Below are 14,316 nucleotides of genomic sequence, written 5' to 3' on the forward strand. Positions count from 1 at the left end.
CCGTCAGGCTTGGCGTAATTTAACAGCTCCTGATAGCGTATTTCTCCGGTCAATGTAGACGTGTTTTTTTTTTAAAAACGGGGCTGTGTGCACCTAGTTTTTTTTGCAAACGAAGGTTAGAAAATATGCGTTTTTCAAAATACCCGGGTATGTGTAAATCCGCCTTATTTACTTCATAATCACCTATATGTATTAAGTTTTATTTTTAACACTGTAAGGGGGATACACCACTCCTGGAGATACTGCAATACCAGGTCGATGCGTGGAGTGGACGGAGCAAGCCACTGTTCCATCTCCCTGTTCCAAAAATCAATTTAATATATGGTCCCCGGGTAGGGGACGTATCAGATATTAAACTGATAAGAACAGATTTTTTTCTTTTGAAAAAATTTATTGACACTAATACATCACATTTTCATAAAAACTTCATATTTAAGACATATGTTTTACCTATGAATAAAAACATCAATAAATAAGTGTAATCAGTATAACCACATTTAAAACAACAACAATAAAACAAGTTTTTCATGGGATATTACAGGTAAGGTCAATGTTGTCTAAGGTAAAAGCTACATGTGAAGTAGTTCTCATGTGAGTAGCAGTTTGTATTGAGTGTCTTTAAAAAGGAGTGCATTAGTTAAAATGCTCCCTTCCAAGTCCATTTTTTTGTGCAGGAGCGCAGTGAGTCCCTACCCAGGGAAACTCATTTCGCTCCCCCAAACAGTAGGTCTCTTGGGATCCTGTCGTGGTACTCAGAGGAGATCCCCACCCTGTTGCTCCTTCCTACCTGCCTCACCCGGAGAGCCAGGCCGTCGCTGCTTTGACCTTTTTGTGTGTAGCTCCGGCTCCTTCATCCGAATGGGCACAGAGGCGATTCTTCTTTGTGGATGTGTCCTAGGCCCGCCGCCTGCAGCTCCGGCCGCTTGAGCCGCCGCTGCGGCCATCCGGATCACAGCCACGGGGGGGATCTGCATGCGCTTCCTCACCAGCAAGTTCCTGGAGGTCCACATGGCGTCTTTTATGGCGGCTAGGGTGAGCCACTGCTTGGCAAAGTCATTCTTTCTTATTTTTGTTTGGCTCACCCCATAGAGCACAAGTTGTGCTGTGAGGACCTCCCTTGCTGGCAAGTACGGGAATTGCAAGGAGCCGGCTGTTGCCCACTGGTCTGCAGCAGCGCTGCACTCCCAGAGCAGGTGCCTCACCGACTCGGGCGCGCCACAACCAGGTTGCGGGCAGGTTGAGATCGCTGACATGCCCCGGGAGTGCATAACGGACCTGACTGGCAGGATCTCATGAGCCACCATCCACGACAGGTCCCGGAGTCTGTTTGGGAGAGCGGAATGGTTGACGTTGCACCAAACTGTTGAGGGCTCGCCGAACGCGAGCCCACGCACTGGACTCACTGGTTCCCGCTCCTGCACAACAGAAATCAAAGAGCGGTGGTTTGTTAAAACATGAAACTCCTCTGCCTCCAAGTTAAAATGCTTTAAGAACGTCTGGATAAAAGCATAGGATGGTGGCAGGCTAAAAGACACAGGCACTTTTAGGTCGGTGGGTAAAATCTTCAGTCTTCTGAGGTAAGAACCCATCCAGAATCGTGTCATTGCTTTAGTTTTGGGGTTTCCGGATGGGTCTGTGGCCTGTAGGATGTGCAGTGTAGTGTATCTGCTTCCTAAAAACAAATAAAAGTCAGGCACTCCTTTTCCTCCTTTCTCTTTTTGTTTCTTCATTACATCTCTCCTCAGTCTTTCCCACTTGGAGCCCCACAGAAAATAAAAAAATGGCTCGGTCCAGGTCTAAAAGCACTTTTCTAGGTGGGATAAAAACAGAACTGATTAGTAAAAGCAAAGGTAAAATCACAGCTTTGATGATTAAAACCTTTCCTTCAATGGTCAGTCCTCTAAGTCCCCAGTATCCTAGTCTTTGCTTTACTTTCCCTACCACGTCTGGCCAGTTTGATGTCCCTCCCCCTTCCTTGTCAAAATTAATCCCCAGTATTTTCTGTTTTGTCTGGGTTATAGTCACGGGGAGTCCTGTTGTCTCAGTCGCTGTCCATGGCCCATAAAATTGGGCTTGGGTCTTGTTTCTGTTTAGTTTTGCCCCAGAGGCCCGTCCATACCAGTCGGTCAAGTCCAGAGTCCTATTGATAGATATTAGGTCTGTACATAAAATGTTCACGTCGTCCATATATAAAACACACTTTGTCGATAGTCCCCCGCTCCCCGGGACTCTCACCCCATTGATTCGGTGGTCCCTTCTCAAGCTCTGTGCCAGTGGTTCCACACAGATGATGTAGAGGAGGGCAGATAACGGACAACCCTGACGGACACCGCAGTGGATGTTTACTGCTTTTGTCAGATGCCCGTTAACAAGGAATTTGCTGGTAATGCCCCGGTACAGCAGACCCACCCAAGCTATAAACCTTTCTGGGAACCCCATTTTTGGCAGTACCTGGAAAAGGTACTGGTGCGAGACCCGATCAAAGGCTTTCTCAAAGTCTAAATTTAGGACTGCTAGCCGAATGTTTCTGTCTCTCGCATAACAGATGGTGTCTCGGATCAGTACGAGGCTGTCGGTTATCTTCCTCCCCGGGATGGCACAGGCTTGATCCGGGTGAATCAGGTCTTCTAAAAACAAGGACATACGTGAGGCTAAAAGTTTACTAAAAAGTTTACAGTCAAAGTTTAAAAGTGTAATCGGTCTCCAATTCTTCAAGTCAGTCTTGTCTTTTTTTTTGTGAAGAAGAGTCACTATCCCTGCTGTAAAACTGTCAGGAAGTCGGTCAAGTTGCTCAAATTCCATAAAAACAGTAAACAAGTCAGGTGCTAAAATATCCCAAAAGGTCAAATAAAATTCTACGGGAAGTCCATCTTGTCCTGGGGACTTCCCTTTCTTAAAATTTGTAAAACATTTATTTAACTCTGAAATGGTAAAATCTTGGGTTAAAAGCACACTGTCTTTTACTGTTTTTTCTATGAAATTTAAAACTTCTGTCATGGTGTCCATTTCAACAGGTTTTTGTTCGTACAGTTCACGATAAAATTGTTCAACAGCTTGTTTAATTTCTTCCATTGTATCAACTGTGCACCCGTTCTCTTTTGTTAGCTTTAAAATGGCCCCCCCTTTATTCACAATTTTCTTAAAAAAATACCTTGTGCACTTCTCTCCTTCCTCTATTTCTTGTTCCCTGCTTCTTAAAATGACACCCTTACTTTTAATATCTGCTAAAATCGACATCTCTGTTTACACTTGTTTAATTTCATCATTAAAATCCATCCCTTGTTGGTTTAATTTAAAATAGCGCTGTAGTCGCCTCTGCAGTCCCATCATGCGTCTGTTTTCCCTATTCTTTTTTCTCCTACCTGCCTGTCTAAAGAAAGTCTGGGTCTTTTCCTTCACCATTTCCCACCAGTGTGCACGTGTATCGTAAAAGTCTTGAAGGGTCTGCCACTCGTGGTACTGCTCCCGGTACTGACTAACTATTTCATTTTCTTTTAAAAGGGAGCAGTTTAGTTTCCACAGACCACTTCCGGAAGTCACACCCGAAGAGAGTGATAGGGTGCAGGAAAGCATCAGGTGATCAGAAAAGAAAACGGGGGTCAATCTAGCATCGGTTGGTGGGCAGTCCCGTGTAAAAAGGTAATCTATACGAGAGGCTCTGGTGCCATCACCACTGAACCAGGTGAAGCCCTCCTCTCTGGGATGCATGGTTTTAAAACAGTCCTGAAGTTTAAAATCCTTGCATATGCCCTGTAATAAAACCGATGTTTTGTCAACTTTAAAAAATTCCCCTGCTCTTTTTCTGTCACTCCTGCTTAAAATACAGTTAAAATCACCCCCTAAAACTAGTGGTGCCCTACCTAGCATGTGGGACTGCAGGTCTTCTAAAAGGTCATACCGGTCATTTTTTTCATTAAAGCCATAAATATTTAAGAGGTTAAAATCTTGTCCCATAAAAGTCAAATGTGCTAAAAGTGCCCGTCCGTCTCTCACCACAGTGCTGCCCTTCACCAGAACCTGAGGGTTTTTGATTAAAATGGCCACTCCATCATTTTTGTTTTGGTTGGATCCACTCCACAATGATGTCTGTGGCCACATCTCCTCCCACTGTCTGTAGTGCTTTAAAAACGGTAGGCCGCATTCCTGTATTAAAAGAACATCTGACTTAAAAGAACTAAGAAAGGATAAAACACTCTGGGCTCTAACTTTCGACTTTACACTTCTCACATTAATAGTTGAGAGAGTGAGTGTCATGAGTATGGTTAAAAACAACAGGTATGACATCTTAAAAGACTAAATGAGGGTTAAAACAATTAAAATGTCTTAAAAGCAGTTATGTAATTTCTTGTGAACGGAGCTCTTCCTTCACTTCTACAGGTGAGAGGCGAGGGTGTTGAGCTCTATTCCCCGGTCGGACTCTGGGGGTTGGCCTCTGTTGCAAGGTTTTGTTAAACTTTGAGTCTCTAGGGGTTGATTGCAGAACTACATTTAAAAAAGAGACCTCATTTGGTGAATTGGAGGGGAAGACTCTGGGCTCCTCCACAGATGAACTGTCTGAGGTAGTCCCAGCTCTTCCCCTCTTCTCTGAGACTATAGGAGAATCAGAGGACAATTCTGATGCAAGCCTCTTTGTTTGCTGGGCATCGGGGAGGGAGGCATCCTCGCTATCATCCTGTGATTGGACTTCTTCACATTCTGAACTAGCTCCGCCTTCTGCCTGCACCACCTCCTCCTCCTCTCCAGAACTCTCCATTGGTGGGGGTGTGGCAGGCCCCTCCCCCTCCTCTGCCTCACCTGACTGCTGTCCACCATTCAGGGATTTTGGCGGGAAGTTTGAATTTTCCAGCCCAGCTGTTTCAAGTAGCTCGTTAACTGCCTCATCTGCCCTCCATTTCCTTCCTGCGTTTTTTTGGATTTCAATTTGTTGGCAAAGGATTTTGGGCAATCTCTGAAGAGGTGGTTTGATTCTCCACAGAGATTGCACTTTCTGCCATTCGTACACTCTTCGAAGGTGTGACCGATTCCTCTACATTTGCCACAAAACACCTTCGTGCAGGCCTCCACCAGGTGCCCGTGCTCCCCACATTTGCGGCAGAGTTTGGGCTGTCCCTGGTAGTGGATGTAGCCTCTGTTTTCTCCCAAGACAATCATTGATGGGAGATGTTTCAGGCCCTGGAAGCCCTGGGGGTCTTGCCATTGTTGGATGGGGACCCTCCAGGCGCAGTTCCAGATGTCGTCGACATCCCTCACCTTCATTGCCTGGCCTTTAACAGTGCAGAATCTTCCCAACCATATACAGATATCTTCTGCGTTCACCATTTCATTGAACATTCTGACAATTACTGTATTCAGAGTATTGTCAGTAAGTTTCTCAACAGTAAACGCAGAAAACTGGGCTTGCACATTACCAAATCTTGTCCAAAATTCCTGCAGCAAAGCTGCAGTGCGAAAACTTACATCGAAACCTTTGTTAAAAGGCAGTGACAGGATGCAATTCAAATCGTCTGGCTTCAAGTTCAGTATGTTTTGAATTAGCTTCCAAGAGAAGTCGAATCTGGACATCTCTATGAGCTTTCCTTCTTTTTCTTTAAATAAAAATCTAGCGCTGTGGTGCCTCCTCATGCCAGCATAGTTTGCCGACATAATGGAGACACCACAAACAGTTTTTAAGTAAAATGCTTAAAAGAACAATAATAAATATCACACTAACAGCCCAATAAAAGAGTAAAAAGTGGGTGAAAAGGTACTAAAAAGAGATACTTACCTTTCTCTAAAAAAAAACGGAACACCGACACTTCAGCTGAAACTCGTTCAAAAAGCAAAAACCTGGGGGGAAAAAAAAGAGGGTAATACAGGAAAATTCAAATTCAAAGAACTCCAACTACAAAAGACTTGAAATACTTTGATCGAACTCAAAAAAGAACCTCCAATACCGTAAAGGCATAACTTAGTCCACCTCAAGGAGGAGATCGCAGCCAAAAGGCCGAGAAGCGATAACATGAAAGGGTAGGAGGAAACGACCTGATTCTCCGCAACGTTATTCTAACTCACGGTTTGAAAAATCAATTACAACAAGATTTATGTCACAATACAAACAGTAACCATGAATAAGGTAGCGCCTGTAACGCTGATGTTGTTCCTAAAAAGTTATAGAATTAAAGCTGCAGTCTGCAAGATTTGTTGTTGTCATACGTAAAGTCCTACTTTTTGGCATTTTAAGAGTTTACATGATCTATCAGAACGCTTGAAGTTGAAAACGGTGACCTCCGTAGTCGCAAAATGCAAGAAATGCTTATTTTTTAACCGAAAAATAAAAAGTTATTCAACTTCCTGTCCCGCCCCTTCAAAACACATGAGAACTCGTGCACGTAGACGTCCACGCCAGATGCGCCTACACGACTCCTCATTCATCAACTCACCTGTCATTTGCGATCATGGAAGACACAGTAAGTAGACTAGCCCGTAATGAAGTTCAATAGTCCAGATAAATAAGCGTGGGGACGAGCCTACCTTGTATCGTGCGTGCACAATCGGTGATTGACAGGCAGCAGAGCCCAGCTCGTAACCTGATTGGTTACCTTTTACCGGTCCGGTCTGCAATTTTGTAAACAAACCTGCTGGCTTTGGAGGGACCTAGCGGGACATATAGGGGACCTAGAGAACTCTTTTTTTTTTGTATTGGGGTATTTAATGTACTACTTTCAGAATCCCCGGACAGTTCCAGGCATTATGCTTGAAAAAGAGTTGCAGACTGCAGCTTTAACTAATGTCAACAATGCGGCTTCGCGTGGCTTCCTGGACACGTGGTACGTTTAGTCCAATAGGAAGTATCGAAACTCAAATACAGAAAAAACGTTTTCCTCACACACAAGTTACAATATGTGCATTACGTTAATATTTGTGTGTAAATAGTCTTTCAGCTAAGCTTCATAATGTCGAACGAATGAATGCAGTTGAGGGAAAATAATGTTTTTTCGACACAGACTCTGAACAGACAACGCTCCTGCGGTGGCCCCTGATGGAGAAGACAGCCACTAAACTATGACCCAAACACCAACAACTTACATACATGTACTGTTACGGTAGTTAGCTAAAACCTTAATACCACCACCACTCCAACAGTTAAAACTAACCGACACTCTCAGAAAGCAAATTTAATGAGGCTGTTCAGACAATAAGTTAACATTCAATTTAATAGACAAAGATACAGCCAGTGGTCAACAGTGAGAAACATGGACCTGTTGAAAAGGTTATCTTTATTTACCTTTATTTTAAAGGAAATGATCACTGCTAGAGTTTTTCTGGAAGAGATTTAAATAAGTTTTGAATATGCATTTTCCAAATATGCATTTAAAAGAGGTTTCATATTCACTCTATTTTCTTTGTACAAAACTTAAATAAAAAACCTGGTCTGCACACTGAGAAAAATTGGTTTTGAGGACATTTATGAAATTTCCTCCTAATAACCAACTTGGGTTGGTCACCCCAGTGGAACATTATTTCTAAAATAAGAAGAACACACAGATAACATCTTCTTTCTGCTATCATTTGCTGTTTCTTTAGTAACGGGATGGATATACTGACTGTCCTGCTGCCTCCTGCTGCCTCCTGCTGCCTCCTGCTGCCTCCTGCTGCCTCCTGCTGCCTCCTGCTGCCTCCTGCTGCCTCCTGCTGCCTCCTGCTGCCTCCTGCTGCCTCCTGCTGCCTCCTGCTGTTATGGATTGTGAACAAGGCTGGCTGATTATGAGTGGGAATTTAACACAATGCTCATCAAACCCACAACAAATTGTTCCTGATAATCTGAAAACTGATAATTATGTCTTCATACAACAAGAAATAAGTCATTTATGTTTCCATCTGTCAGGGTGTAAAACAGCTTACAGAGCTCTATCAGTCTGGTGGAGAACAGAAATAACTGCAAGATTCAACCATGAATAAACATCTGATCCATAAAACATGGTCCAAATATTGAAAAACTACTTTAAGTTGAGTGCAAATACTTGTTTTTCCACTCTTGGCTGTTGTAACATATTCAACAGACTCAAATTATTCACACATATTTTTACATGTTTTAGGTTTTTTCACACATTAATTCTTCACTTTCTATTTTTACAAACTGTGTCTCTGCATTTACTGTACGGACTAAACTTTAATATTTTTCAACATTATTCTTTTTGGAATACTTTGTCTTTTTAAGAACAACCGGTTAACATTTTCATTTTGGTTGGATTTTAATGAGTTTGATTATCACAACTTAAATGATAATCAATTTGAACTGAACCATATCTTTGGAGAGGCTTAGATGATATTTGCTGTGATCTGATGCTATTAAAAGTAAAACCAAATTAAATTTAGTAATAGCAAGTGATCAATACTATTAATTTCACGTAGACTGATGTGAATAACCGACTTGTGTGGGAATTATTGCATTTTGCAGTCAAAATTCATAATTACTTTTTCACAAGTTTATCAGGGGAGAGCGCGAACGCAGTCCCCCACTATCAGATATTATGCAGTCGAGATTCCCACATTTAGGGAGCTCGCAGAGGTACGAACGAGTAAAGTGCAAAGGCGCATGTAGACATGTAGTCTATTGTCCAATGAAAAAATCATATTGTCTACATACGTAGACTATTGTCCAATGAAATAATCATGTGGTCTACATACTCACATTGTCTTGGGCGTTTTGTGACCAATGGGCGCTGCCAACAGTCTACAGCCAGCCTAGCAACCGCGGCAGAAACCGCTCGGCCAATCAGAAAATCGGAGGGAGTGGGAGATAGGTGGGATTTTAGCAGGGAGTCTGCCGCACTTCAGTAGACCACCGAAAACTTCAGCTAAGGTAAGATATCATTCAAGCGCTTTTAATATATCCTTTCTGTGGGTGTTATTTCTCACTAAGTCTAATGATAATAATGTGTACATTATTTTCCTGTCATACAAATGACGCCAAGCGCCGTTGACGGATGTTACTTTGCTAGATTCAGAGGCTCCGGGCTACGCTATAACTGTTGTTATTACTGTAGCTGGTGTCAAACGGGATGTTGAGATAAATACGATTTACTTTGTTGACTACTGCGGTTTAAAAATGTGCCGATAGCGGTCGTTTGTTTATAAGTGCCGCGGTGTTAAAGTTACGTGACTTGTGGTTGAAAACAGTGGCTGCAGGTAAACAACTTGTTAGCTGCTTGCTTTGCTGCTAGAGCTCTACATTGTATTTTTATGAGGGCGGACGGACACGAAAGCTTTTATAATATAACTTGACACTTCAATTAGTTAAAACATACGCTTATTCCCACACGCCGTTAGAGTCTACAGTATTTAGAATGTTCAGTGTACAGTAATTTTACCTCAGTTGGTATTGTATGACACAGATTTCTGAATAATATGCATCCTATTCTAATACAAAGCTTTTATACTAGTCTCATGCTATTACTACATGGAACAATTTACTATTAATATCCTATAGTTATACAGATTTATAACTACAGTAATGCAATCGTGTCAGCCTCTGTGCTTTTTCCCCCTCTATAACTTGTAAACTAAACAACTGGTTATACTATACAGGCAGGCTGTGTGTGTGTGTGTGTGTGTGTGTGTGTGTGTGTGTGTGTGTGTGTGTGTGTGTGTGTGTGTGTCTGTCTGTGAAGCAAATGGATCCTCTGATGCCTGTGCTGTCCATCCTGGACACAAGCTTCCCTAAGGACAGGCAGCAGTGTGTGCTTGGGATGACCAAGGAGGCCAAGGACTTCCTTAAGGCACATGCACGGGACCGTGAGACAGTGGACAGTAGGCTGAGAGACTCAGACAAGGCTTACAAAGAAGGTGAGAAGAGTGCATGCACAACCCTGTGCTTACAACTGCACTACTGTCTAGGCATGATTACTTTAATTTTGTTCCCCCTTATTTATCTGTCTACAGCTTTGAAGAAATGCCAGATCGTCACACCCTCTCCAACTGAGGCGCAAGTCCTGGGGCAGCTGGTGATGACCTTTGGCAAGTACACCAGCAAGAGCTTCAAGTGGCTGGTCGAGAATGATGTCGGCTACTGCAAACAGTAAGTGTGGTACACTAAATGTGATGGCCATGTGAATAGTGTTATAACTTAATAGTACTGTATCACTATGTTACATTACTATGCCATTTCAGCATCGTCGACCGCCACATGAAGGAGATGAGGCACCCTGAGAAGAGGAAGACCATCAACGACGAGTGGCTGAAGGAGCAGCTGGTCAAGTACGCGCACCTCTTCACCACCGTCTCGTGCTACCTGGAGGTGAATGTGGACCGGGCCATCTATGGACAGGGGAGGTTCAAGTCATTCACCTACCTGGAGATGTGGCAGTGGTACAGCCTGCACAAGAGGCTCCTGGCGGATCCTCAGGCTGGCAGCGACGCTGAGAGGAAGAGGGCGCAGGAGGCCTACACGTCGGTGACGCAGTGGCTCATCATGAAGGAGGATGACATCAATTCAAAGGCCCTGAAGAGGTTCAGAAAGTACATTCTGGACAAGGAGGTATGTGTGCAGGTGAACATGTGTATAAAGGAATAACATAACAAATGTATTCAGCACAACTGAAATGTAATATTCCTCCTAATACCTCATCAGGGTGTAGCCACTCCTTCCACCGCGTCTGCTTCCTCCAGCAAGCCCCCAGCAGCATCTGCAGCAGCAGCACCCACTGCCACCACAAGCAAGGCCCCTCCATCACCTCCTCCTCCTGCACCTCCCTCCATCACCAGCAAGGCTCGTCCATCAGCCACACCTACCTCCACCACAAAGCCCCCTTCAGCACCAGCAGCAGCAGCAGCATCCCCCACCACCACCGCGAAGCCGAAGAAGAAGGCCTCCTCCAAGTCGGCTGCCCCAGCAGCCCGTGCAGCTGTGCCTACCTCTTCACCGGTACCCTCCTTCTTTGCGCCCCGTCCATCAGCCACCACTGCCAGCTCAGCAGACCCCAGCTGGGAAGACGACGCTCTGCTTGTGGAGGCTCTGTCCACCTACGAAACACAAGGTACATATTCATTTAACACAAGTTGTATTAGTTTACTGGCTAATAGCACACAGATCATGCATGTCACATCCAGTGGGCTGCTGTAATGAAAAGCCTCATTCGACAGTGTGGATATACTATAATCAATGTATTTTGTTTTTTTTTGTATTTACAGAGAGCCAGTCACAGGAGGCAGTTGGTGGTGAAGACGCCATCCTGTTTGAAGGATGGCACAAATCCTGGGAGGCTGAGGACAGCGGGCTGCCCGAGCAAGACATTAAGTGGCTGAAGGAGGATGAGGAGAGGGGGCTCTTTCTGAAGCCGCGGCCCTTCTCTGACATGTACGGCAGGAAGAGGTGGAGGAAGGTCCTGAAGAGTGAAAAGATGTGGTTCCACCCTCCCGAGATGCCCGGTGTGGTGGATGGCAGCACGGTCCCCGTGGCAGACAGTTTCTTCCGACACCGCGTCTTCTTCTGGAGGCCAGTTGGTGTGTGGCGCTACAGCGTCCGCTGCACCGAGCCCGGCTGCCCTGCCAAGGACAACCCGAAGGCTTTCCTGTACCGCTGTGGCTACGGCAACAAGGTGAGGCCCATCTGTGACATCAACGGCTGGTAAATGACTGATACTGAGGCCCAGTGACTGATCTTGACTTGTCTGAACTTTTTTTTTCTCTTATCTTTGATGTCACTTTATGTTGTTGTTTGTGTATATAGTTTCCTGATTGCACTCCTACATGCACATGTATATAGTTCTCATTTTTATTGTTCACTTACACTTGATTTCTTGTTTGTTCCCATATCTGCTGTTGCACATACTCCACATGGCTCTTCTGTCTGCCCACTGCTCCTGGTCAGGTCAGTCAGTCTGTCTCTCTCTCACACACACACACACACACACACACACTCTCTCTCTCTCTCTCTCTCTCTCTCTCACACACACACACACACACACTTAATTTCAAATATCTTTTCATGACAAATGTGCACTATACATGTCTTCACTTTGTTTACCAAATGAGCATGCAACTTGTTTGTTCCCATATATGCTGTTGCACATGGCTCTCTCTCCTGTCTGCCCACTGCTCCTGGTCAGTCAGTCTGTCTCTGTCTCACACACACACACACACACACTCTCCCTCCACCTCACCCCCCCCCCCCCCCCTCTCGCTCTCTCTCCCCCTCACACACTTAATTTCAAATGTCTTGTCATGACAAATGTGCACTATACATGTCTTAACTTTGTTTACTAAATGAGAATGCACTTGAATAAATGCACTTCAGCCCTTAAAGTGCCTTGAATCGCAGTAGCAGTGTGTTGTGTCATTTCTTATTCCAAGTCAACACTTTCAATGTTCTCCTTGAATCTATTCACTATAATGTAACCTACCAGTAATTATAATCATTCATGATATACCATCATATGTAATAATAAACACATGAACAGCATACAACTGTGAAGAAATAAAAAAAGTTTATTGACTTAATAGACAATGTTGCAGAGGTAACAGTGTGTCATTTCGCCCATAATCAATGTCTCCATCACCATGTAGGCCTCAAACCAGCGGGTCGACCTATGGAAAGACAAAAATAAGAGCTTTAGAGGTTTTGTTTATGTTCACATCCACATGTTTCTAAAAATAGCCACACCAATTAGTCTCATGTCTTTTTTTAACCACCTTTTTCTTTTTTTCATACAATACCAAGTACCAGCTGGTGGGTGAAAATTAATAAATCACTCAAATGAAGTGATCAATAGACAGCAATGCAAGCATTAAAACACGATTCAATGTCCAACACTCCCAATTAGACAAAACACTTGTATAAAACGATCATTTAAGTCGTATTTTGTACATTTCCCTAGATTCACCCTGCCACAACACTTCACCACATGACCTGGCAGCTTTTGACAGCTAATTGACCAATAGTACAGCATGCCCATGATTTCCCATCCCTCCCTCTCCATGGATTTGATTGACAAATTTTTTACCCAATAATATGCCTTTACTGTCCTAGAGTCTACATCCGATTTTGCACCTTGTACGCGCTGAGGGCCTCGCAAAGGTCAGTACAGCCGGTATGTGCAATGATTGAACTTCACCCTGGGTGAACCACCTTCTTGATCATGGTGTCTCCCCTGCCAGGTAAGTATAAGTTGTATAGCTCACTGAGGGGGGACTGACTCACACACATACTGAGCACACTGACGGTGCTAACAGTCTGTAAGCTAACTAAACCAGAGGCTAAGGCTGGGCTGATTCTACATATATGTACAAAGAGGAAACAGGTTTGTTCAAAAGAAGTTTAATACATTTTCATTTTATGTGAAAAACACACTTCTTGTTTCCCACAATGCAATGCTGTATATGTGCACAAAAGGCTAACTGAAGGAAATCACTTATTTCATCCATCTGTCCTCCTGCAGACGGCAAAAGTTCCAACATGGAGTTCGGGTGAACCAAATCTGACTTAAACAGCATCCGTAAACTGTTTGATTCACACCTGACATGCAGAAAAACAGAATAAAAACACACAGATCACATGTTCTTTTCTGCTTCCTGTTTCTTTGTTTGTGCCGCGTCGGGAGAGGGGTCATGTTCACACTGCCACCTATTGTTCTGGAGTGGGATCTGCACTGGATGATTATAATGGGATTTTTGTTTTTTATTTGCTGAAAAGTGGTTAAGCAAATAGTTATCTTAACATTACACATCATTACATAATAACCGGCTTCTGATATTTTTGTCTCACTCAATTTCATTTTTTATTTATATAGCGCCAAATACAACAAATGTCATCTCAAGGCACTTAGATAATAAAGTCCAATTCAAGCCAATTGGAATTCAATTCATTGTAATCATAATTATTCATAAAATAATCCAATTCATTCATATAGAGCCAATTCAAAAACAGTTTCCTAGCTAAGAAAACCAACAGATTGCACTGAAAACTTTTTCTTTTTCGGTCCAATCTCCCGGCCTGAGCGTGCCTGAGGCGACTGTGGAGAGAAACGACTCCCTTTTAACAGGAAGAAACCTCTGGCAGAACCAGACTCAGGAAGGGTGGCCATCCGCCTCCACCAGCTGGGGTTTGAGAAGACAGAAAGGGGGGGGGGGGGCACTGTAACACCATTCAAAGGATATCTGTTGGAACAGGGAAACACGAGTTAATGACCACAATAATATCACATATACATAAAGAGAGGAAAGGTGCGACAGATGAGGCCCCCCAGCAGTCTAGGCCTATAGCAGCTTAACTATGGGATGTTTCAGGATCACCTGAGCCATCCCTAACTATAAGCTTTATCAGAAAGGAAAGTTTTAAGC

The 14,316-nt window shown here is 43.7% G+C and overlaps 2 pseudogenes; both read right to left on the minus strand.

The window, feature by feature from the left end:
* Positions 1-217: 217 nt before the first annotated feature.
* Positions 218-394, minus strand: LOC142370417 (U2 spliceosomal RNA; annotated as a pseudogene).
* A 12,573-nt stretch (positions 395-12,967) lies between these two features.
* On the minus strand, positions 12,968-13,142 carry LOC142366725 (U1 spliceosomal RNA; annotated as a pseudogene).
* Between the last annotated feature and the right edge of the window lie 1,174 nt (positions 13,143-14,316).

The sequence above is a fragment of the Odontesthes bonariensis genome, chromosome 2, assembly GCF_027942865.1.
Source record: "Odontesthes bonariensis isolate fOdoBon6 chromosome 2, fOdoBon6.hap1, whole genome shotgun sequence".
In the NCBI taxonomy this organism is placed as follows: Eukaryota; Metazoa; Chordata; class Actinopteri; order Atheriniformes; family Atherinopsidae; genus Odontesthes; species Odontesthes bonariensis.